This window comes from Oncorhynchus mykiss, chromosome 12, assembly GCF_057628025.1.
Source record: "Oncorhynchus mykiss isolate SJ-2025 chromosome 12, ASM5762802v1, whole genome shotgun sequence".
NCBI lineage: Eukaryota > Metazoa > Chordata > Actinopteri > Salmoniformes > Salmonidae > Oncorhynchus > Oncorhynchus mykiss.
In genome coordinates this window covers 13610243-13634306 of record NC_143033.1, presented here as the reverse complement: position 1 = coordinate 13634306, position 24064 = coordinate 13610243, and the positions used below count along the sequence as shown (strand labels likewise).

The 24064-nt window shown below is 41.6% G+C and overlaps 1 long non-coding RNA gene across 1 annotated transcript in view; it reads right to left on the bottom strand.

Moving 5' to 3' along the window:
* Positions 1-24064, bottom strand: part of LOC149979075 (uncharacterized) — a 73318-nt gene that overhangs the window by 29897 nt on the left and 19357 nt on the right. The window contains exon 2 of the long non-coding RNA XR_016484880.1: positions 15594-15702. This is a non-coding gene — a long non-coding RNA (uncharacterized LOC149979075). The remainder of the gene's footprint in view (positions 1-15593; positions 15703-24064) is intronic.

The following is a 24064-nucleotide window of genomic DNA, read 5'->3' as shown; positions in this document are numbered from 1 at the left end:
CGTTTCATTGGGTTGACACATTACGTTGACACATTGCGTTTCATTGGGTTGACACATTACGTTGACACATTGTGTTTCATTGCGTTGACACATTGCGTTTCATTGGGTTGACACATTACGTTGACACATTGCGTTTCATTGGGTTGACACATTACGTTGACACATTGTGTTTCATTACGTTGACACATTGCGTTTCATTGGGTTGACACATTGCGTTGACACATTGTGTTTCATTGGGTTGACACATTACGTTGACACATTGTGTTTCATTACGTTGACACATTGCGTTTCATTGGGTTGACACATTGCGTTGACACATTACGTTGACACATTGCGTTTCATTGGGTTGACACATTACGTTGACACATTGTGTTTCATTACGTTGACACATTGCGTTTCATTGGGTTGACACATTGCGTTGACACATTACGTTGACACATTGCGTTTCATTGCGTTGACACATTGCGTTTCATTACGTTGACACATTGCGTTTCATTGGGTTGACACATTACGTTGACACATTGCGTTTCATTGCGTTGACACATTACGTTGACACATTGCGTTTCATTGCGTTGACACATTGCGTTTCATTGGGTTGACACATTACGTTGACACGTTGCGTTTCATTACGTTGACACATTGCGTTTCATTACGTTGACACATTACGTTGACACATTGCGTTTCATTGTGTTGACACATTACGTTGACACATTGTGTTTCATTACGTTGACACATTGCGTTTCATTGGGTTGACACATTACGTTGACACATTGTGTTTCATTACGTTGACACATTGCGTTTCATTGGGTTGACACATTACGTTGACACATTGCGTTTCATTGGGTTGACACATTACGTTGACACATTGCGTTTCATTACGTTGACACATTACGTTGACACATTGCGTTTCATTGTGTTGACACATTACGTTGACACATTGCGTTTCATTGCGTTGACACATTGTGTTTCATTGTGTTGACACATTGTGTTTCATTGTGTTGACACATTACGTTGACACATTGCGTTGACACATTACGTTGACACATTACGTTGACACATTGCGTTTCATTACGTTGACACATTGTGTTTCATTGCGTTGACACATTACGTTGACACATTGCGTTGACACATTGCGTTTCATTGCGTTGACACATTACGTTGACACATTGCGTTTCATTGTGTTGACACATTGTGTTTCATTGCATTGACACATTGTGTTTCATTGCGTTGACACATTGCGTTTCATTACGTTGACACATTGCGTTTCATTGCGTTGACACATTACGTTGACACATTGCGTTTCATTGCGTTGACACATTACGTTGACACATTGTGTTTCATTGGGTTGACACATTGCGTTTCATTGTGTTGACACATTGCGTTGACACATTGCGTTTCATTGCGTTGACACATTACGTTGACACATTGCGTTTCATTACGTTGACACATTGTGTTTCATTGGGTTGACACATTGCGTTTCATTGTGTTGACACATTACGTTGACACATTGCGTTTCATTACGTTGACACATTGTGTTTCATTGCGTTGACACATTGCGTTTCATTGTGTTGACACATTGCGTTGACACATTGCGTTTCATTGTGTTGACACATTACGTTGACACATTGCGTTTCATTGCGTTGACACATTACGTTGACACATTGCGTTTCATTGTGTTGACACATTGTGTTTCATTGCATTGACACATTGTGTTTCATTGCGTTGACACATTGCGTTTCATTACGTTGACACATTGCGTTTCATTGCGTTGACACATTACGTTGACACATTGCGTTTCATTGCGTTGACACATTACGTTTCATTGCGTTGACACATTGCGTTTCATTACGTTGACACATTACGTTTCATTACGTTGACACATTACGTTTCATTGCGTTGACACATTGCGTTTCATTACGTTGACACATTGCGTTTCATTACGTTGACACATTACGTTTCATTGCGTTGACACATTGCGTTTCATTACGTTGACACATTGCGTTTCATTGCGTTGACACATTACGTTGACACATTGCGTTTCATTGCGTTGACACATTACGTTTCATTGCGTTGACACATTGCGTTTCATTGCGTTGACACATTGTGTTTCATTGTGTTGACACATTGTGTTTCATTGTGTTGACACATTGTGTTTCATTGCGTTGACACATTGTGTTTCATTGCGTTGACACATTGTGTTTCATTGCACAGTGACATCATACAGCAGCCACGAAGTGGGGCAATGAGGTCATTGTCTTCCGCAATTAGGCTATGACATTTGAACCCGTTTCTTGTTAGGATGGCTCGATCTCTAAATAGCCTATTGGAACAAAAGTTCTTGCCCTAATGTTTTGTCTTTTGAACCTAGCCCCACTAGAGATGCAGAGCACAGATGCCAATTAGCTAGTGGTATCAGAGAGAAGTCACTCGACTTTCCTTGTCTGGCGCAGCGGTCTAAGGCACTGCAGTGCTAGACGCGTCACTAGAGATCCGGGTTCAATCCCTGTGACCTGGAGACCCATGAGGTGGTGCCCAGCATTGTCCATGTTAGGGGAGGGTTTGGCCGGCTGGGACGTCCTTGTCCCATCATGCCCTAGCAACTCCTTGTGGCTGCCGGGCCAATGCACGCGGTTAACTCCTACTGCAAATTTCATCTTTAAAGGTGCAAATGGGCACTGTCACACCTATCACTTTGTATGTCCGTAGGTCCGTAGGTCTAGTCAGTCAGCCCATCACTAAAGGTCAGAGTGGTGCTGTCTGGCCTCAGACATAACAGCAGCAGTCTCGGTACTAATGACGAAAACACATTCTGCTCCTCTGAGAATAAAACAAAACTTCACTATCCTCTGAAGTCTAGAACCATCTATCCTGTCGTGCCTACGGGACCAGACAGAGTTTGTCCCAAATGTCACCATACTCTTTTAAAAATAGGGCACTACTCTGACCAGAGCCCTTTGTTAATTACCCTATGAGCCCTGGTCAAAAGTAGTGCACTATAAAGGGAATAGGTTGCCATTTGGGACAGCCAGACACTGAGACAGACACATCCCACAGCGATGCCGCCCACTCCCCTTGTCTCATCCCTGCAGTTAAAAGTATCAGAGAGAAGTCACTCAACTTACTTTGAGGGTGCAAATAGGCACTGCCTTTCATCCCTTCACAGTCAAAGTTAGCCTATAGAGTTCTTAAGAGGACAGGTGGTTTGTTTAATCACAGTGGCTGTCGAGAGGACAGGTGGGTTTTTTAAAAACCTCTTAAGGATCTGCCCCTTTCTTTCAAATTTTGGTCTAAAATGACATACCCAAATCTAACTGCCTGTAGCTCAGGACCTGAAGCAAGGATATGCATATTCTTGATACCATTTGAAAGGAAACACTTTGAAGTTTGTGGAAATGTGAAATTAATGTAGGAGATTAACGCATTAGATCTGGTAAGAGAAAGGCCATAATGCATTATTCCAGACCAGGCGCAATTTAGATTGGCCACTAGATGGCAGCAGTAAATGTGCAAAGTTTTAGACTGATCCAATGAACCATTTCATTTATGTTCAAAATGTTGTATCAAGACCACCTAAATGTGCCTAATATGTTTATTAATAACTTTTCAAGTTCATAACTGCACTCTCCTCAAACAATAGCATGGTATTATTTCACTGTAATAGCTACTGTAAATTGGACAGTGCAGTTAGATTAACAAGAATATAAGCTTTCTGCCCATATCAGATATGTCTATGTCGTGGGAAATTTTATTTTTACTTTTACTTTTTACAACCTCATGCTAATCACATTAGTGCACATTAGCTCAACCGTCCCGTGGGTGGGACACCGATCTGTAGAGATACTTAAGAGGTTTTTAATGACAGTAACTGTTGCAGGTGACCACATGATAATGGACCCTTGTGGTTCTCTCAGAAGAGTTTTGAAAGGTAATGAAGCAGAGAGTAGAATAGAATGATGGTCTACGTCCCTGACTGATATGAGAAGACCCTAACCCAGACATGTCAGGATACAAATGATCACAGTGTTCTTTGGGCTTATAGCCCTATGTAAAGTAGCCTAGTTTACAGTCCAGAAGTGTCCATTTGAATTCAATAACTTTTTGACCGCACCCCTTTTTTATTTTTAACAACACTTTCTATACATATTTACCCCTGGTAGAAGTGGTCAGAAAGCAATGGTTTTTTGGACCTGAATGCCACAAAATGAAGGAGATAGATGTGCTCAAAGTTGACCCATTTTACATAGCCCATCTTATCATGAGACATCCATGACTTTATCACAACGGTTGAGTTTGATATCATATAAAAGCATACAAACAGGGTTGTCAAACTATTTAAACAGTTCTTGAAAATAATCTTTAATCTTCAACTTTAATTATCTAAAAAACGAGTCAACTGTATCAATCTCAAGCGTTTATATCTTCTAGAATGGATGTTTCATGGTAGTGTGGGGTATTGAAAACGGGTCAACTGTATCAATGACAAGCGTTTATATCTTCTAGAATGGATGTTTCATGGTAGTGTGGGGTATTGAAAACGGGTCAACTTTGAGCACATCTCATACATGTTTTGGCATTCAGGTCTGACTACTTCTATGGGCAAGTGAGGTGATCCAAGTTACACTTATATGAAATGCACTACTAATGTTTGTCAGCTATACATCTTAGAAATATTAAGTTAACTATCTAAGATGAGACAAATTCTCTCTGCTGGGTTTTTGCTAACGTTAGCTTGCTTGGTAACAGCAGCAGAGACAACCCCTCCTGGATGAATATCCCTGCTGTGTAATATTTATTTTGTGCTGCAAACTGCGTTTTGAGATACTTGCAAAACTTAATGAGCTGGGTTGTCTGTCTTAGTAGTAAATGTTTGCATGCATTTGTTAGCATTTACCTAGCATCTACAATGAGGATGTTTTAGTACTTGTTAGCATTTACCTAGCATCCACTATGAGGATTCTTTAGTACTTGTTAGCATTTACCTAGCATCCACTATGAAGATTCTTTAGTACTTGTTAGCATTTACCTAGCATCCACTATGAGGATTCTTTAGTACGTGGTAGCATTTACCTAGCATCCACTATGAGGATTATTTAGTACTTGTTAGCATTTAACTAGCATCCACTATAAGGATTCTTTAGTACTTGTTAGCATTTTGGTAAATTTGAAATTAAAAAAGCGTTGTGTGCACTACCAGTAATAACGTATATCCCGGTATTGCACAGTCACGATATGATCTGGATACCGCCCACCCATACACACAAATGACAAGAGGGAGTCTGACCAGCAATTGATTTGATTGTGCCGGGCCGGGCTCAGATTTGCTGCGCTGTGGTGAGAAAAAAATGACAGCGCGTGACTGTGGAACATCAAGAGTGTTTATCGTGTGGTCTCTGCTGCAGCGACCACCACAGAACATTTATTTAACCTTTATTTAACCAGGCAAGTCAGTTAAGAACAAATTCTTATTTTCAATGACGGCCTTGGAACAGTGGGTTAACTGCCTGTTCAGGGGCAGAACGACAGATTTGTACCTTGTCAGCTCGGGGATTTGAACTTGCAACCTTACTAGTCCAACGCTCTAACCACTAGGCTACCCTGCTACCCTCTAACCCTGCTACCTCAACAGTGTTTCTTGTGCAGTCTCTGCTGCAGCGACCACCACAGAACATCAACAGTGTTTATCATGCAGTCTAAATGAACAATATAATAATACCGGAGATTGTTCTAAGGAGAGAGAAACATGGTGAAGCCTTTATTACAGCATAGAAAATATCAAAAACTGACGAATTAGTGAATTTTTTTATCCGACATGTTCTGGTTACGTGAAGCTTGATGCTCACAGAGTCGAGAGGCTATTAAACAAACACTCAAAACAGGCAACAGTAGCAGGTTCTGTCTTATTTCTGTAGATACACAGTGGGGCAAAAAAGCATTTAGTCAGCCACCAATTGTGCAAGGTCTCCCACTTAAAAAGAGGAGAGAGGCCTGTAATTTTCATCATAGGTACACTTCAACTATGACAGACAAAATGAGGGAAAAAAATCCAGAAAATCACATTGTAGGTTTTTTAATGAATTTATTAGCAAATTATGGTTGAAAATAAGTATTTGGTCACCTACAAACAAGCAAGATTTCTGGCTCTCACAGACCTGTAACAACTTCTTTAAGAGGCTCCTCTGTCCTCCACTCGTTACCTGTATTAATGGCACCGGTTTGAACTTGTTATCAGTATAAAAGACACCTGTCCACAACCTCAAACAGTCATAAACTCCACTATGGCTAAGACCAAAGAGCTGTCAAAGGACACCAGAAACAAAATTGTAGACCTGCACCAGGCTGGGAAGACTGAATCTGCAATAGGCAAGCAGCTTGGTTTGAAGAAATCAACTGTGGGAGCAATTATTAGGAAATGGAAGACATATAAGTGGGAGAAGTGGGAGAACTTGCACAATTGGTGGCTGACTAAATACTTTTTTGCCCCACTGTATATGGCTGATTTATAAAGCCATCACATTTAACAGTTAGGCTGTTGATTATAGACCTAATTAAGTTGGTGTTTCCTCTCTCCTCACTCTCCTGTTTTCTCGCTGCCTCCACCACATTGTTCTCAACACCAACATGCTGATTAACTTTACTATTATGCACATAGCAACGTGGTCTCTAGGAAAAGGCGGCAATTCAATAGCGCACTGATGGGTTTCAGAAGCGCAGACAGATACCGCTATCCAATGCGGGAGAAAAAAATGTAAAATAATGTTATAAAATAATATAATTTTTATTAGTGTTGCACCATTGTTCTTACATAATATAACCATATCCAATTTCAGTGGCACATGTCTTAGTGATGGACTGTGCTATCCCCACGGCCTCCACAATGGATCAGTCCACACAGACAGGAGCCAATCAGACAGGTGTCTTGTACACCATGATTATTATAAAAAAATGTGCTACTAAAGAAATCTCGGTCGACCAACAGCCTATCGACCAAAGAATGGACCAGTCGACTAAATGGGGTCGGCCCTAAGTTTGAAGTTAGCAATTGTGCTAATGCCAGTTAACAACTAACTGGTGTTAACGTAATGACTGGACGTCTATGGTAACTGCTAGCATGCTAGTAGATACCATAGACTTCCAGTCTTTGTGCCAACACTAGTTAGCATTGGATCGTAAAACTAAATCCAACGTCCTTCATACTGAATGCAGAGACATAAACATGGTTTCCATGAGTTCTTCTGACTCTGGGAATGTAGATAAAGGGCTTCCAAAATCCCAAAGTATCCCTTTAAATCGAAACATAAGAACACTGACAATATAGTCGTCAAACACTGACGCTTAATCTCAGAGCTTTCAGGAGCCTCTTTAGGATAGGTAGCTGTCAACATGGATATTGTTGGAGAGGAATTGTAGAAAATTCCTTACGTACAACCCAGAGACCACAAGATGTACGAGAATCTCTGAATTCCTGAGCAGCATTCTGAACGACATAGTACACAAACAGAGAGAGAGAGAGAGAGGAGCAGACGGGCTTCATAGATCCTTCAGCCAGACAAAATGGGAACTTCACCAGATCCCACTAGAGATCTTTGACTTCCACACAATTCCAATCAGGAAACGGGTGAGGTGGGCTGGTTCAAGGAGTTTCCGAGCATCGCTCCTATTCGCTAGTCATTGGTATGAGTCACAGAACCGGCCCTTTAAAATGACGTTCAACTCAATTATTCACACTCCACAGCAGGCAACAAGCACCATGCCTGCCAATGTTTGGCTTGTATTGTGCAACCGATTAAATGTACTCTGCATAATATAGCTGTTAATGGAAGGCATGGGCTGTTACTCAAAATGAAAATAACTTTGTATACAGCTGTATTGTGGTTTGACCATCTGTAATGTTAGGTTAAATCTCTGAACGTGATCATTCAGGAAGTATCTCAACTCTCTCGAACACAGCAGAAGACGGATCAAAATATCAATAAGTAAAGTTAATCTAGCATAAACAAAAACAAACAATTGACTTGAAGTTAACATTCCCAGGAACCCAGCCACCTCGGCAGTAAACCGATTATCCAAATAAAAAGCTAAGGGTTTAGGTTTGGGGCTGTGAAATGGGCCTACTGCAGGGAGCCAGTAATACACACAGTGCTGCATTCTTTGGATAGTAGGAGTGTGAACTGTCATCCCCCCACAAAGACTCCTCTGTATTGGTCTGGAGAAAACACAAACATGACACCTTTGCTCCCCATAAAGTACTAGAGCTAGAGGACTGGAGGTGGGCCGAGGGGGGTCGTACAGAGAGGTGGACCCTGCTCATAAATTACAGTTGAAGTTGTAAGTTTACATAAACTAGTTTTAATGACTCCAACCTAACTGTTTCAACCACTCCACAAATGTCTTGTTAACAAACTATAGTTTTGGCAAGTGGGTTAGGACATCTACTCTATGCATGACACAAGTCATTGTTTACAGACAGATTATTTCACTTATAATTCACTGTATCACAATTCCAATGGGTCAGAAGTTTACATACACTAAGATGACTGTGCCTTTAAACAGCTTGGAAAATTCCAGAAAATGATGTCATGGCTTTAGAAGCTTCGGATAGGCTAATTGACATCATTTGAGTCAATTGGAGGTGTACCTGTGGATGTATTTCAAGGCCTACCTTCAAACTCAGTGCCTCTTTGCTTGACATCATGGGAAAATCAAAAGAAAATCAACCAATTTACGTTGAACACTATCTTTTTCCCCTGGCCAGGCTAGGGCCATGTACAGGCAGCATACAGTGCATTTCGGAAAGTATTCAGACCCCTTCCCTTTTTCCACATTTTGTTACTTTACAGCCTTATTCTAAAATGTGGGAAAAAAATCATATAATACATCTACACACAATACCCCATAATGGCAAAGTGAAAACAGGTTCAGACAATTTTGCTAATTTATTACAAATATGAAGCAGAAATATCTTATTTACATAAGTATTCACTCTTTGCTATGAGACTTCAAATTGAGCTCAGGTGCATCCTGTTTCCGTTGATCATCCTTGAGATGTTTCTATAACTTGATTAGAATCCACCTGTGGTAAATTCAAATGATTGGACATGATTTGGAAAGGCACACACCTTTCTATATTAGAGGTTGACCAATTATGATTTTTCAACGCCGATACCGATTATTGGAGGTCCAAAAAAAAGCCGATATCGATTAAAATCGGCCGATTTTTATATATATATTTGTAATAATGACAATTACAACAATACTGAATGAACAATTAACCCTTTTATTTTTCCTTCATATAATACATAAATAAAAATAATTTAGTCTCAAAAAATTACTTTAATATTGCCAGCATAATCTTGGGAGAATCAAGCATTGCTAAGAGCTGCTCGCAAACGCAGTAAAGTGCTGTTTGAATGAATGCTTACGAGCCTGCTGCTGCCTACCACCGCTCAGTCAGACTGCTCTATCAAATATCAAATCAATGACTTAATTATAATAAACACACAGAAATACGAGCCTTTGGTCATTAATATGGTCAAATCCGGAAACTATCATTTCAAAAACAAAACATTTATTCTTTCAGTGAAATACGGAACCATTCCGTATTTTGTCGAACAGGAGGCAACACTAAGTCTAAATATGGCTTTTACATTGCACAACCTTCACTATTATGTCATAATTATGTAAAATTATGGCAAATTAATTACTGTCTTTGTTAGGAAGAAATGGTCTTCACACAGTTTGCAACGAGCCAGGCGGCCCAAACTGTTGCATATACCCTGACTCTGCTTGCACTGAACACAAGAGAAGTGACACAAACAATCCCTAGTTAATTTTGTCTGCTAACATGCATTTATTTTGACTAAATATGCAAGTTTAAAAATATATACTTCTCTGTATTGATTTTAAGAAAGACTGATGTTTATGGTTAGGTACATTTGTGCAACGACAGTGCTTTTTTGCGAATGCGCTTTTGTTAGATCACCCATTTGGCAAAGATGAAGTAGGCTGTGATTCGCTGATAAATTAACAGGCACCGCATTGATTATATTCAACGCAGGACAAGCTAGTTAACCTAGTAATATCATCAACCATGTGTAGTTAACTAGTGATTATGTGAAGATTGATTGTTTTTTATAAGATGAGTTTAATGCTAGCTAGCAACTTACCTTGGCTCCTTGCAGCCACAAGGTCCTGTTGACGTTGCACTCGCGTAACAGGTGGACAGTCTGCCACGCAGCTTCCTCATGGATTGCAATGTAATCGGCGTCCAAAAAGGCTGATTACTGATTGTTATGAAAACTTGAAATCGGCCACGCCGATTAAATCGGTCGACCTCTAGTCTATATAAGGTCCCACAGTTGACAGTGCATGTCAGAGCAAAAGCCAAGCCATGAGGTCAAAGAAATTGTCCGTAGAGCTCAGAGACAGGATTGTATCGAAGCACAGATCTGGGGAAGGGTACCAGAAAATGTCTGCAGCATTGAAGGTCCCCAAGAACACAATGGCCTCCATTATTCTTAGATGGAAGAAGTTTGAAACCACCAAGACTCTTAGAGCTGGCCGTACAGCCAAACTGAGCAATCGGGGGAGAAGGGCCTTGGTCAGGGAGGTGACTCTGACAGAGCTCTAGAGTTCCTCTGTGGAGATGGGAAAACCTTCAAGAAGGACAACCATCTCTGCAGCACTCCACCAATCAGGCCTTTATGGTAGAGTGGCAAGATGGAAGCCACTCGTCAGTAAAAGGCACATGACAGCCCACTTGTAGTTTGCCAAAAGGCACCTAAAGGACTAAAGATCATGAGAAGCAAGATTCTCTGGTCTGATGAAACCAAGATTGAACTCTTTGGCCTGAATGCCAAGTGTCACGTCTGGAGGGAACCTGGCACCATCCCTACGGTGAAGCATGGTGGTGGCAGCATCATGATGTGGGGATGTTTTTCAGTGGCAGGGACTGGGAGACTAGTCAGGACCAAGGTGAAAGGTTGAACGGAGCAAACTAAAGAGAGATCCTTGATGAAAACCTTCCTCAGAGCGCTCAGGACCTCAGACTGGGGCGAAGGTTCACCTTCCAACAGGACAACAACCTGTTTTTGCTTTGTAATTATGGTGTATTGTGTGTAGGGGTGTCTGAATACTTTACGAAGGCACTGTATATATTCTAGCTTGTCGCTACGCTCACGGACAGTTATGTGGTGTGGGTTGTATCATATCATGCCATTCAGTGATCTGTACTAAAAGCATTCTGTTAGATGGCAAAGAGAAAGGCAGGCAACATAACACCAGAGATTAAGAGGGAGATTTATTTCAAGTACTTCGTTCATTTCCATTATTGTCCCAAAATGTTCATCATAATATAATCACTAGGCCTAAATCTGAACAATGGAATAATAACTGAGGTGTTTGTCTGTCTGTCTGGAGAGATTTAAAATCAGTAATCTAGAGATCGGGTTAAAAAAAATATATATATATATTTGTTTTCATCCAAAATAATTTCTGTGCTTGACTGAATGGAATAGTCACAAAAGTGCAAATATCACCCATCTGATTCTCCATACACGCTCAGTAATATGCTAAAAGATTTCGTAAAAGGACAAATAGGCCACTGTGAACCCACCAGGTCTGTAATCCAGGTATGTAGGACACTTTGAGGACTGTAACTGGCCAACTCATCCATCATCCTGACCTAGCTAGTACCAACAACCCAGACAGCTCAACCCAGCACAGAATGCACTGTTAAACAAGGCCAAGGTTTGGGAACAACAACAACAACGAAGAAGAAGAAGGGTTTAATCTTTCTACCTTCTTTTTTAACACGATCTGGGCCAGCCCAGACCCAATTATTTCACTTAGTCTCCAGGTTGCCATGGTTACAGCCTGCACCTCTTGTGCTTTCACCATCTTGTGTTTTAGAAACTGTGAAATTCCCCACCCCAGCCAGCCAGGCATGAAGCTTCTCTCAGCCTCATCCCCCTCCATGCTGGTGGGCTGGGATTCAGGCACCTGGGTCTCTGCACTGTCTGTCTTCCTGTCTAAATCTCTGCCTGTCTAAATCACTCTAAAAAAGATCAGAACTAAAGTTTCCTAAACAAACAACAACTTGGCTAATCCCATTATGCCATCAAGATCAGTCTATTCAGCTCTAACATTTGGAACACTGGACAGTACACTGAGAAAGCAGCCTCTGGGCTCTAGATGGAGCCAGTTTTGGTAAGGCTCTGAACAACAGGGGCACGGGAGGGGCAAATCAAAAAAGGGACCATCACCCTCTCCCAGAAGCTTGGCTGGCTTGTAAAACCTGTGAATTCAAACAAACAAAAGGTGTGATGGGGCCACACTCAAAAAGATGTTGCATAAAGGGAATTTGATTTGATTTCATTTGATTTGATTTTAAAGCTGACTTCATTTCCCATTTTTCTATTCATTTCACTGCATCAGGGACAGGTTACACAGACCTTCTTCAGCGTGAGGCTACAAATCGTTTTCATTCAAAACAGCATCTACAGGGAACACAGGTGAGCAACCGATGAGTAGCAGGTGCTTCTAATTAGGGTTGCCACTCATCTGCCAATCAGAGATGTGGCTTCTCTGGTCTACCTTTATACAATTTAGTCACAAAGAAATACATAATTATGTCATTCATTCATGTCATCACACAGCAGATGAGTCATTCATGATTTGAAATGCAATCAAGCGTCTTAGTTTGAAAATAAAACAACAAAGCAGCACTTCAGAAATAGAGAATTTTAGGTTATGGGAGTATCAGCCCTGAACCATTCATGAATCAATTGCCTTAGGTGTCTGCTCACGTGGATACATTATCTCAATTCATGAGACAGATTACCACAAAGCACATCAGGCTCAGCAGTTGATAAATATGTGGGGCTAACTCATAAATGATATGCAAACTGATATGGACAGTGCTGTTGTATAAGTCTACATTTGGCCAATAGGAAGGAGGTAAAAACCGTGTGGGGATACAGAATTTAATTTATATATCCACGTCTTCTCTTAGGAGTAATTTGTTGGCAGAATTTTTCCAACGCATCTCAATTGAATAATAGAATGATTTTGTTCAAAAAAAAAAAAGTGTCTCACAACTAGCGAGGAGATATCTTCACGTCTGATAGTGGATTTATGTTCTCCAAGGCGTACTTTCAAGGCGCGGGATGTTTTTCCAATAGAAATCGTATTACAACACTGTAGCATATAAATAAGTCCTTTAGTAGAGCAAGTTCTACATGAATAATACATGAATTTAATTTAGAACATGTCTGTATAGTGCAACATCATCTGCATCAATCTATGAAGGCCTCCTTTCTCTCTCTCTGACATCTGATTTAACCAATATGTTTGATGGAATTTTCTGGATTGTGGATTCTGGGAGGCAGAATTTAAAGAGGAGTCTGATGATAGTATATGCCAGTGTTTATTGACAATAGACTTGATGCCATTACAGCTATCATTGAAATTAAGTATATAGTTAACAGAAAACGGTTTCTTCTTAAGTAACTGGCTTCTGTTCAAGGATTTAACTTGTTCTTTAGCTTCATCAAGACAGGTATCGGGGGAATCCTCTCTAGCAGGAAACACTCAAGGAGATCATTTGATTGTCTATCATATGTGTCACAGATGCAACGCGATCTATGAAGTTGGCTGACTGGTAAACTCTTTGTACGGGGAGAGGGTGATAACTATCAGATGGCAGTATTTTTATCTGTAGGTTTTCTGTGAACTGTAGTAGATAAGTGATTGTCTCATCTTTGTAACAGGTACATCTAAGAAACACAGTGGTGTAAAGTACTTAAATAAAAATACTTTAAAGTACTGCTTTTTGGGGAATCTGTACTTCACTATTTATATTTTTGACTACTTTTACATCACTGCATTCCTAAAGAAAATAATGTACTTGTTACTCCAAACATTTTCCATGACACCTGAAAGTACTCGTTGCATTTTTAATGCTTAGCAGGACAGATAATGGTTAAATTCACGCACTTATCAGGAGAACATCCCTGGTCATCCCTACTGCCTCTGATCTGACGGACTCGCTAAACACAAATTCTTTGTTTGTAAAAGACGTCTTAGTGTTTTGGAGTGTGCCCCTGGTCATCAGTAAGTTAAAAAAATCTAGAAAATTGTGGAGTCTGGTTTGCTTAATATAAAGAATGTTTTATTATTGGTACTTTTACTTGTCATACTTAAATCGGGACCAGACAGGCAGACAGGCAGGCAGGCAGACAGGCAGGCAGGCAGGCAGGCAGGCAGGCAGACAGGCAGGCAGGCAGGCAGGCAGGCAGCGTTTCTCAGCTAGTCAAAATCATGATTCAGCATCATTTTTCTTTTTTTTTTTGAATTTTACCCCTTTTTCTCAGTATCCAATTGTTTTAGTAGCTACTTTCTTGTCTCATCGCTACAACTCCCGTACGGGCTCGGGAGAGACGAAGGTTGAAAGTCATGCGTCCTCCGATACACAACCCAACCAAGCCGCACTGCTTCTTAACACAGCACGCATCCAACCCGGAAGCCAGCCGCACCAATGCCTACTCCAGAATACTCAGGACCTCAGACTGGGGTGATGGTTCACCTTCCAGCAGGGCAGCAACCCTAAGCACACAGCCAAGACAATGCAGGAGTGGCTTCGGGACAAGCCTCTGAATGTCCTTCAGTGGCCCAGCCAGAGCCCGGACTTGAACCCGATTGAACATGTCTGAAAATAGCTGTGCAGAGACGCTCCTCATCCAACCTGACAGAGCTTGAGAGGATCTGCAGAGAAGAATGGGAGAAACTCAACAAATACAGGTCTGACAAGCTTGTAGCGTCATACCCAAGAAGACTTGATGTTGTAAGTGCTGCCGAAGGTGCTTCAACAAAGTACTGAGTAAAGGGTCTGAATACTTATGTAAATGTAATATCAGTTGGGGTTTTTTCATGAACGGGCATTCGATCAGCAGACAGCGCTCTGACTGGTGGCCGACAGGAAGAGGTTACTTTTCTCTTGTAGTTTTAGCAAGTTAAAATGCAAGATTAACTTCAAGCAAAACATTCTTTTTATGGTAAACATAAGAAATCTGTTGGCCATGCATCGTATTTGCAAAAGATTCCTTGCTCTTTCATTGTAAGCCAATTGACTGATGTATGGCTGCTAGCCAATTAGCACTGCACTTCCGTATATATATATATATATATATATATATTTTATGGCGAATGGTTTTGCATTAATTTATTTTGTGTGATTAAAAACTAGATTTGCAAGCCCATTATCACAGCATTTTGACAATGAAGATTTCAGAAAGCTAACGCGACCCCTTACACATTACTGAACCAGTCAGACTCAAACATTTACTGTTCTGTTTAAATCGTCTAATGTGTATCTAATTGTGACTGGATCAAGCTACGAAACACTGCAGTAAACCAAGGTCTATACTGTGACTAATGGTCACTTACCCTAAGACAAGACAAAAAAATACATGTTTGTTTTAAAAATGTATCTTAAATAGCTTAATATTAAAATGGATGCATTTTGGTGGATAGTCTAACTTACTATAATTTTTCCCCCTCTACTTGGTTTAATTCATTAATTTACCATCTGGACTAACCTGCTCAGGTCAGGTTCAGATATCATGGTAGTCTTAAATAGGCAGCAGGCAGGGTTCTGGAGGTCAGACATAGTAGGAGCTGACTATGGCATAACCTGACCATCTGGTCCTGGAGAAATTCAACCCAGAGAGAGAGAGAGAGAGAGAGAGAAGTAAGAGACACCAAGAGAGAGAAAATACCAGTGTGCCATCACAGCAGATATATTTCTGACCTGTTGCCACAAGTGCACCAGTGAAGAAAAAACACCATTGTAAATACAACCCATATTTTTGTTTATTTATTTTCCCTTTTGTACTTTAATTTAACTATTTGCACATCCTTACAACACTGTACATATCCAAAATATGACATCTGAAATGTCTTTATTCTACTGAAACTTCTGTGAGGGTAATGTTTACTGTTCATTTTTATTGTTTATTTCACTTTTGTTTATCTGCTTCACTTGCTTTGGCAACATTAACATATGTTCCCCATGCCAATCTCAGCTTCCCTATCAATGTTAACACATGTTCCCCATGCCAATCTCAGCTTCCCTATCAATGTTAACACATGTTCCCCATGCCAATCTCAGCTTCCCTATCAATGTAAACATATGTCACCCCATGCCAATCTCAGCTTCCCTATCAATGTAAACATATGTTCCCCATGCCAATCTCAGCTTCCCTATCAATGTTAACACATGTTCCCCATGCCAATCTCAGCTTCCCTATCAATGTAAACATATGTTCCCCATGCCAATCTCAGCTTCCCTATCAATGTAAACATATGTTCCCCATGCCAATCTCAGCTTCCCTATCAATGTAAACATATCTTTCCCATGCCAATCTCAGCTTCCCTATCAATGTAAACATGTTCCCCATGCCAATCTCAGCTTCCCTATCAATGTAAACATATCTTTCCCATGCCAATCTCAACTTCCCTATCAAATCAAAAAATGTCAAGCAGACAACCTTTTGATCGGGTATATGCTTTTGCAGTTTGTTCTTTGTTATAGAGCCAAAGAGATTGGAGATGTGGTTTATCCACACATCTCCGTTTTGGATAGATAACTCCTTGTGTTGTTTGTTTAGTGTGTTGGGATTTTACATTTAGCGCAGTTCTGACGTGCTATTTTTCCGTAGTGTATTTCTGTATTGTTTTAGTGATTCACCATAGTGAAGTCTCAGGTTCTGGTTCTCTATGTTATTGGTTGGATAGATTTCTCAATTCCTTTCTTAGGTTTAGAACGCAAAAACCTAAGAAGGAAATAGAGAACAAACAGCAAAAACATATATACACGGCCAAATACAAATCTTAAAATCGACTATTAAAGCCTGACAGAACCCACTGGATTCTCCAATTACATTGACTGAACTACAGGACAAAATACAAATCCTCTCATCCAAAAAGTCCTGTGGTGTTGATGGTATCCTAAGTGAAATGATAAAAAATACAAACCACAAATTCCAATTGGCTATACTTAAAACATTTTAACATCACTCTCAGCTCTGGCATCTTCTCCAATATTTGGAACCAAGGACTGAACACCCAAAACATACAACATTATAAAATAAATATAGACAAAAAGTGTGAAGTGTAAAAATTGTCAAAGAAATACACATTTCTTTCCACGGTCTGTGGGGTGAGACACGGACGCAGCTTGGGCCCCACCCTCTTCAATATATATATATATCAATGAATTGGCGAGGGCACTAGAACACTCTGCAGCACCCGGCCTCACCCTACTAGAATCTGAAGTCAAATGTCTACTGTTTGCTGATGATCTGATGCTTCTGCCCCAAACCTAGGAGGGCCTACAGCAGCACCTAGATCTTCTGCACAGATTCTGTCAGACCTGGGCCCTGACAGTAAATCTCAGTAATACAAAAATAATGGTCTTCCAAAAAAGGTCCAGTTGCCAGGGCCACAAATACAAATTAGATCTAGACACCGTTGCTCTAGAGCACACTAAAAACTAGACGTAACTCGGCCTAAACATCAGCGCCACAGGTAAGTTCCACAAAACTGTGAACGATCTGAGAGACAAGGCAAGAAGGGCCTTCTAAGCCATCAAAAGGAACATACAATTCAACATACTAATTAAGATCTGGCTAAGAATACTTGAATCAGTTATAGAACCCATTGCCCCTTCATGGTTGTGAGGTCTGGGGTCCGCTAACCAAACAAGAATTCACAACATTGGACAAACACTAAATTGAGACTCCGCATGCAGAATTCTGCAAAAATATCCTCTGTGTACAATGTAAACACCAAATAATGGATGTAGAGCCGAATTAGGCCAATACCTGCTAATTATCAAAATCCAGAAAAGAGCCATTAAATTCTACAACCTCCTAGAAGGAAGCGATTCCCAAACCTTCCATAACAAAGCCATCGCCTACAGAGAGATGAACCTGGAGAAGAGTATCCTAAGCAAGCTGGTCCTGGGGCTCTGTTCACAAACACAAACACACCCCACAGGACAGCAACACAATTAGACCCAACCAAATCATGAGAAAACAAAAAGATGTGTGAGTGTAATGTTTACTGTTCATTAGTTATTGTTGTTTATTTCACTTTTGTTTATGATCTATTTTTCTTGCTTTGGCAATGTAAACATATGTTTCCATGCAAATAAAGCCCTTCGAATTTAATTGAAAATTGAGAGAGAATTGAATTGGAGAGAGAGGAGAGAGACACCCTCTCTCTCTGATTATTTATTATCTATTTAACTTGCTTTGGCAATGTAAACATATGTTTCCCATGCCAACACAGCCCTCTGAATCTAAATGAATTAAGAGAGAGCGAGAGCCGCTAGCTGATTGGTTTAACCTACTACGACTCCAGGACAACAGGTGACTCCAGGTTTTTCTTTAAAGAGATTAACAGGGACTAGCACTAAACAAAGTGAGGTTTATGTAATCTAGCGCATTCTGAGTATAGACCAATGATGTACATAAACCCTGGATTGCTGATGCTATGTATTGGCCAATGAGAGGCTTTGAAGCCACCGGTCGGCCATATTGGCAGTCCCCATAAGAAGCAGTCCTCCATAGGAATGAATGGAATTCTACAGTACTCCATTTAAATGTTTCAAGAACAAAATGACACGTATGAAAGTTTTGGTTTATTGTAGTGGGGACGGTAACAATAGTAATCTAACAAAATATATACTTTTAAGGAAAATATATATATATACAATACCAGTCAAAAGTTTGGACAAACATACTAATTCAACGGTTTTTCTTTATTTTTTACTATTTTCTACATTGTATAATAAAAGTGAAGACATCAAAACTACAAAATAACACACATGGAATAATGTAGTAACCAAAAAAAGTCTCTCAATTTGATGTTTGTCCCATTTTGTGAATTCTTGGTTGGTGAGCGGACCCCAGACCTCACAACCATAAAGGACAATGGGTTTTATAACAGATTCAAGTATTTTTAGCTGGATCCTAATTGTTATGTTGAATTTTATGTTCCTTTTGATGGCTTAGAAGGCCCTTCTTGTCTCGTCTCTCAGATCGTTCACAGCTATGTGGAAATTAGCTGTGGCCCTGATGTTTAGGCCGAGGTACGTATAGTTTTTTGTGTGCTCTAGGGCAAAGGTGTCTAGATGGAATTTGTATTTGTGGGGCTTGACAGCTTTGCAAACTCCTCGCTGAGAATGGAGACTAACAGATAGTCACAACATTGCCCTAATCAGGCAGCTCTATTCACAGAACCAGGCTGGTGAAGACCTAAGGATCAAAATATTGTCAATAAATCACATAAGATCCTAGATTGCAGTGTGCCAAGTCTTTTTAATGTTGCAGCTCCATCCAGAGATGTGCCAGTCACCTCACCTGGCCTGCAGAACCTGGCCTGCAGAACCTGGCCTGCAGAACCTGGCCTGCAGAACCTGGCCCCATAAGGCATCTCAGTGTAGCAGTGTTGATCTAAGATCAGGTCCCCTCTGCCCATATAATCATAATCATTATGATCTAAACTGATTCTACACCAGCACTCCTACTCTGATACACCTTGGAATGGAGGGTTAATTCTGTTTTTGTTCTGAGATGACCCTACTCTATATTAAAAAACAAGTTCCATTTCAGATAGAGATAAGAAAATAAACTCTATATGAGGAACGGGAGACAGGTAAATGTTGCAGTTGTTTTCCTATGGTAAGTAGAACTGACAAGAGAACATCTAAATGATGTGAGTTAAATGTCTCATTCATGATAACATCCCTGTTTTCCAGTAGTCTAGATATGACTACAATCCCCTGGAGACTAAGTGCATGATATAATACCGGTGCCACAGGAGACACAGAAGCAGGCTTTGCCAATTCAACTCTGATCGGCTGTATTAAGGTGGGTGAAGCCAGAGCCAAGGAAACAGATGCAGATACACTACATGGCCATATGGACACCTGGCTCCTCGAACATCTCATTCCAAAATAATGGGCATTAATGTAGAGTTGATCGCCCTTTGCTGCTATAACAGCCTCCACTCTTCTAGGAAGGCTTTCCACTAGACGACGGAACATTTCTGCAGGGACTTCAGACACAAGCGCATTAGTGAGGTCGGGTACTGATGTTGGGCGATTAGGCCTGGCTCAGTCGGCGTTCCAATCCACCCCAAAGGTGTTCAATGGGATTAAGGTCAGGGCTCTGTGCAGGCCAGTCAAGTTCTTCCACACCGATCTCAACAAACCATTTCTGTATGGACCTTGCCTTGTGCACAGGGGCATTGTCATGGAAACAGAAAAGGGCCTTCCCCAAACTGCTGCCACTAAGGTTGAAGCACAGAATTGTCTAGAATATAATTGTATGCTGTAGTGTTAAGATTTCCCTTCATTTGAACTAAGGGGCCTAGACCGAACCATGAAAAACAGCCACAGACCATTATTCCTCCTTCACCAAACTTTACAGTTGGCACTATGCATTCAGGCAGGTAGCGTTGTCCTGTCATCCGACAAACCCAGATTCGTTCGTCGGACTGCCAGATGGTGAAGCGTGATTCATCATTCCAGAGAGCGCGTTTCCATTGCTCCAGATTCCAATGGCAGCGAGCTTTACACCACTCCAACCGACGCTTGGCATTGAGCTTGGTGATCTTAAGCTTGTGTGTGGCTGCTCGGCCATGGAAACCCATTTCATGAAGCTCCTGACAAACAGTTCTTGTGCTGACGTTGCTTCCAGGGGAGTTTGGAACTCGATAGTGAGTGTTAAAACCGAGGACAGACGATTTTAACGCACAACGCTCTTCAGCACTTGGCGATCCTGTTCTGTGAGCTTGTGTGGCCTACCACTTTGTGGCTGAGCCGTTGTTGCTTATAGACGTTTCCACTTCACAATAACAACACTTACAGTTGACGGCCACTGTAGCAGGGCTGACATTTGACGAACTGACATGTAGGAAAGGTGGCATCATATGTTGGTGCCACGTTGAAAGTCACTGAGCTCTTCAGTAAGGCCATTCTACTGCCAATGTTTGTCTATGGATGTTGAAATTTATGGCGAGGCCAGCCCCCAGTCGTGGACCGAAGTTGGTAGCTAGCCTCCCGGCAGCTTGTGGCTAATGAAGATTGGATGCAGGTGAGCAAGTTGGCATGGTCACAGCTCTATGTCCATGTACGGAGTTTCTTGCTAATAGGGCACGTTCCAAAATGGGTGTCTGGTACCGTATATGGAGTTTCTGCTCCGGGACGTGGTTCAATATGAGTGTCCCATGTGTGGAGTTCCTGCTTCGGGCCAATATGAAAAGGATGTTTCCATATAAGGATTTCCGGCTGTGGCTGCATTCCAATACTGAGACAAGCCCATATATAGAAGTTCCTGCTGTGGATTAGCTGTATCGTCTGAAGCTCTCCTCCCGAACTGCGTTATAAACTACACTAAATATAGTACCATGCATTCGATTTGGACCAAACATATTCCTACCAGTCCCCAAAAAGTATCAAAAGCCACACACAGACACCAATCCAACCAGTATATAATATCAGTTCCCTATGACAAACAGTAAGAAGCTGCGGCTTGGAGTATTGCGTTTCCATACTATGTAATGCATTCACTGTGAATCTGGTAATGTTTTGTTTCCCCGGTTCAGAGAAATTAGTAATGACATCACTTGCATTATTCACCATGAAGTAGTACGAAAGTACCTGGTTTTGACTACTAGATGCCACTGTTCCTGCTATACCGCCACACTCTTTTATCCATTTTGCTGGTCTCTTGTGTTTATTATATAAATCACAACAATTCCTTTGCAACTTTGGGTAGAAAAACAATACATTTCGGCTCATGATGAAAATACATCCTCACAATTTAAGCCAGTCTTCCATGAAAGTAATTCAGTTTGTCCTTTTACGCTGTGGGTGAACAAGCAAACCACCAGCATGTCACACACCACTTTGAGCTGGAAGCAGTATGTATTTTGAAAACATATACTTAATTGTTTGAAACCAGAACGTTTTACTGCATGTTTTTCTTATCTTCCTTCAAAGGAGCCTAGCCAAAATCAGACCATATCCATGGAGGCAATTATCAATTTTCTTGCCCAGTAGCTAAAGGCATAATCTTAGTCATATTAGCAATCCATGCTAGTTGTTGCATATTAGATCTCCCATCTTGATACATTTCTAATGGATATTTTCAACTCGGTCACATGAAACAGCTCACATGTACGATGCGTTTTTAACAACAGTGTTTTCCAGCGAACTGCATTACGGAACTAACGTTCACGCGTAGCCTACTGACTTGTGTGCATTGCTGCGCTTATAAGGTGAAGAAATAATACTTTATCAACATTTTAAGACAAAATGTTCTGATCCGTTGCATCAGACTCATTCATTTTTCAAGATTTGTTTATGTAGCCTAGGCCAACTTGGCATGAATTTGGGAGATATCGTCTCACAACTGTCACAGAGTCTGTTTGGAATAGACTTTTTATTTTCTCAACAAGCTGAACAATCAACTTTTTAACTCTGGGGGATAGTAGATTGACATAGGCTAGTGATTTAGCTGTTCGTTACTCATCTTGTTGGCCGTACACACTACCCCTGACTCCTAGTCATCGTACACACCTCCCCTGACTCCCCCTCCCCGTACACACCTCCCCTGACTCACCGTACACACCTCCCCTGACCCCCCGTCACCGTACACACCTCCCCTGACTCACCGTACACACCTCCCCTGACTCCCCCTCACCGTACACACCTCCCCTGACTCCCCCTCATCGTACACACCTCCCCTGACTCCCCCGTCAACGTACACACCTCCCCTGACTCCCCCTCACCGTACACACCTCCCCTGACTCCCCCGTCAACGTACACACCTCCCCTGACTCCCCCGTCAACACCTCCCCTGACTCCCCCGTCAACACCTCCCCTGACTCCCCCGTCAACGTACACACCTCCCCTGACTCCACCGTCAACGTACACACCTCCCCTGACTCCCCCGTCAACGTACACACCTCCCCTGACTCCCCCGTCAATGTACACACCTCCCCTGACTCCCCCGTCAATGTACACACCTCCCCTGACTCCCCCGTCAACGTACACACCTCCCCTGACTCCCCCGTCAACGTACACACCTCCCCTGACTCCCCCGTCAACGTACACACCTCCCCTGACTCCCCCTCACCGTACACACCTCCCCTGACTCCCCCGTTAACGTACACACCTCCCCTGACCCCCTCCCCCCCGCCCCCCCCCCCCCTCACCGTACACACCTCCCCTGACTCCCCCGTTAACGTACACACCTCCCCTGACCCCCTCCCCCCCGCCCCCCCCACCGTCATGGCATTAAGCCTAATTCCAACCTTACAAAATACACAACAAAAGAACTACAATCAGCTACGGAAATTTGACGATCCTGCATTTCGTTCTCAATGTATAAATTGGTCTATACTTGCTCCAGGGAGGGAGGGAGGGAGGGAGGGAGGGAGAGAACTCCGTTGGCTTGCATAGGGTCAAATCCTGAGGATTTATGGAAGTGAGAAATGAGGGATGGATATGCAGCTGGAGGTTTCCTCAAAAGAGCCTGGGACACTTCCAATTACACACCAGCCTTAAGGGCTTATAGTGCTGCTATTGCTGCTGGCTGCTGTGCTGTGAGGAATGACCCCTGGAAGGAATGGGGTTAGGGGTTAGGGAAAATATGATTTTGAATGGAAATCAATTGTTTGGTCCCCACAAGGATAGTAAAACAAATGTGTGTGTGTGTGTGTGTGTGTACCAGGAGGGCTTATTTTTTCATTATCTGAATCACATTTCAAAGCCAAAACATGTACAGTGCCTTGCGAAAGTATTCGGCCCCCTTGAACTTTGCGACCTTTTGCCACATTTCAGGCTTCAAACATAAAGATATAAAACTGTATTTTTTTGTGAAGAATCAACAACAAGTGGGACACAATCATGAAGTGGAATGACATTTATTGGATATTTCAAACTTTTTTAACAAATCAAAAACTGAAAAATTGGGCGTGCAAAATTATTCAGCCC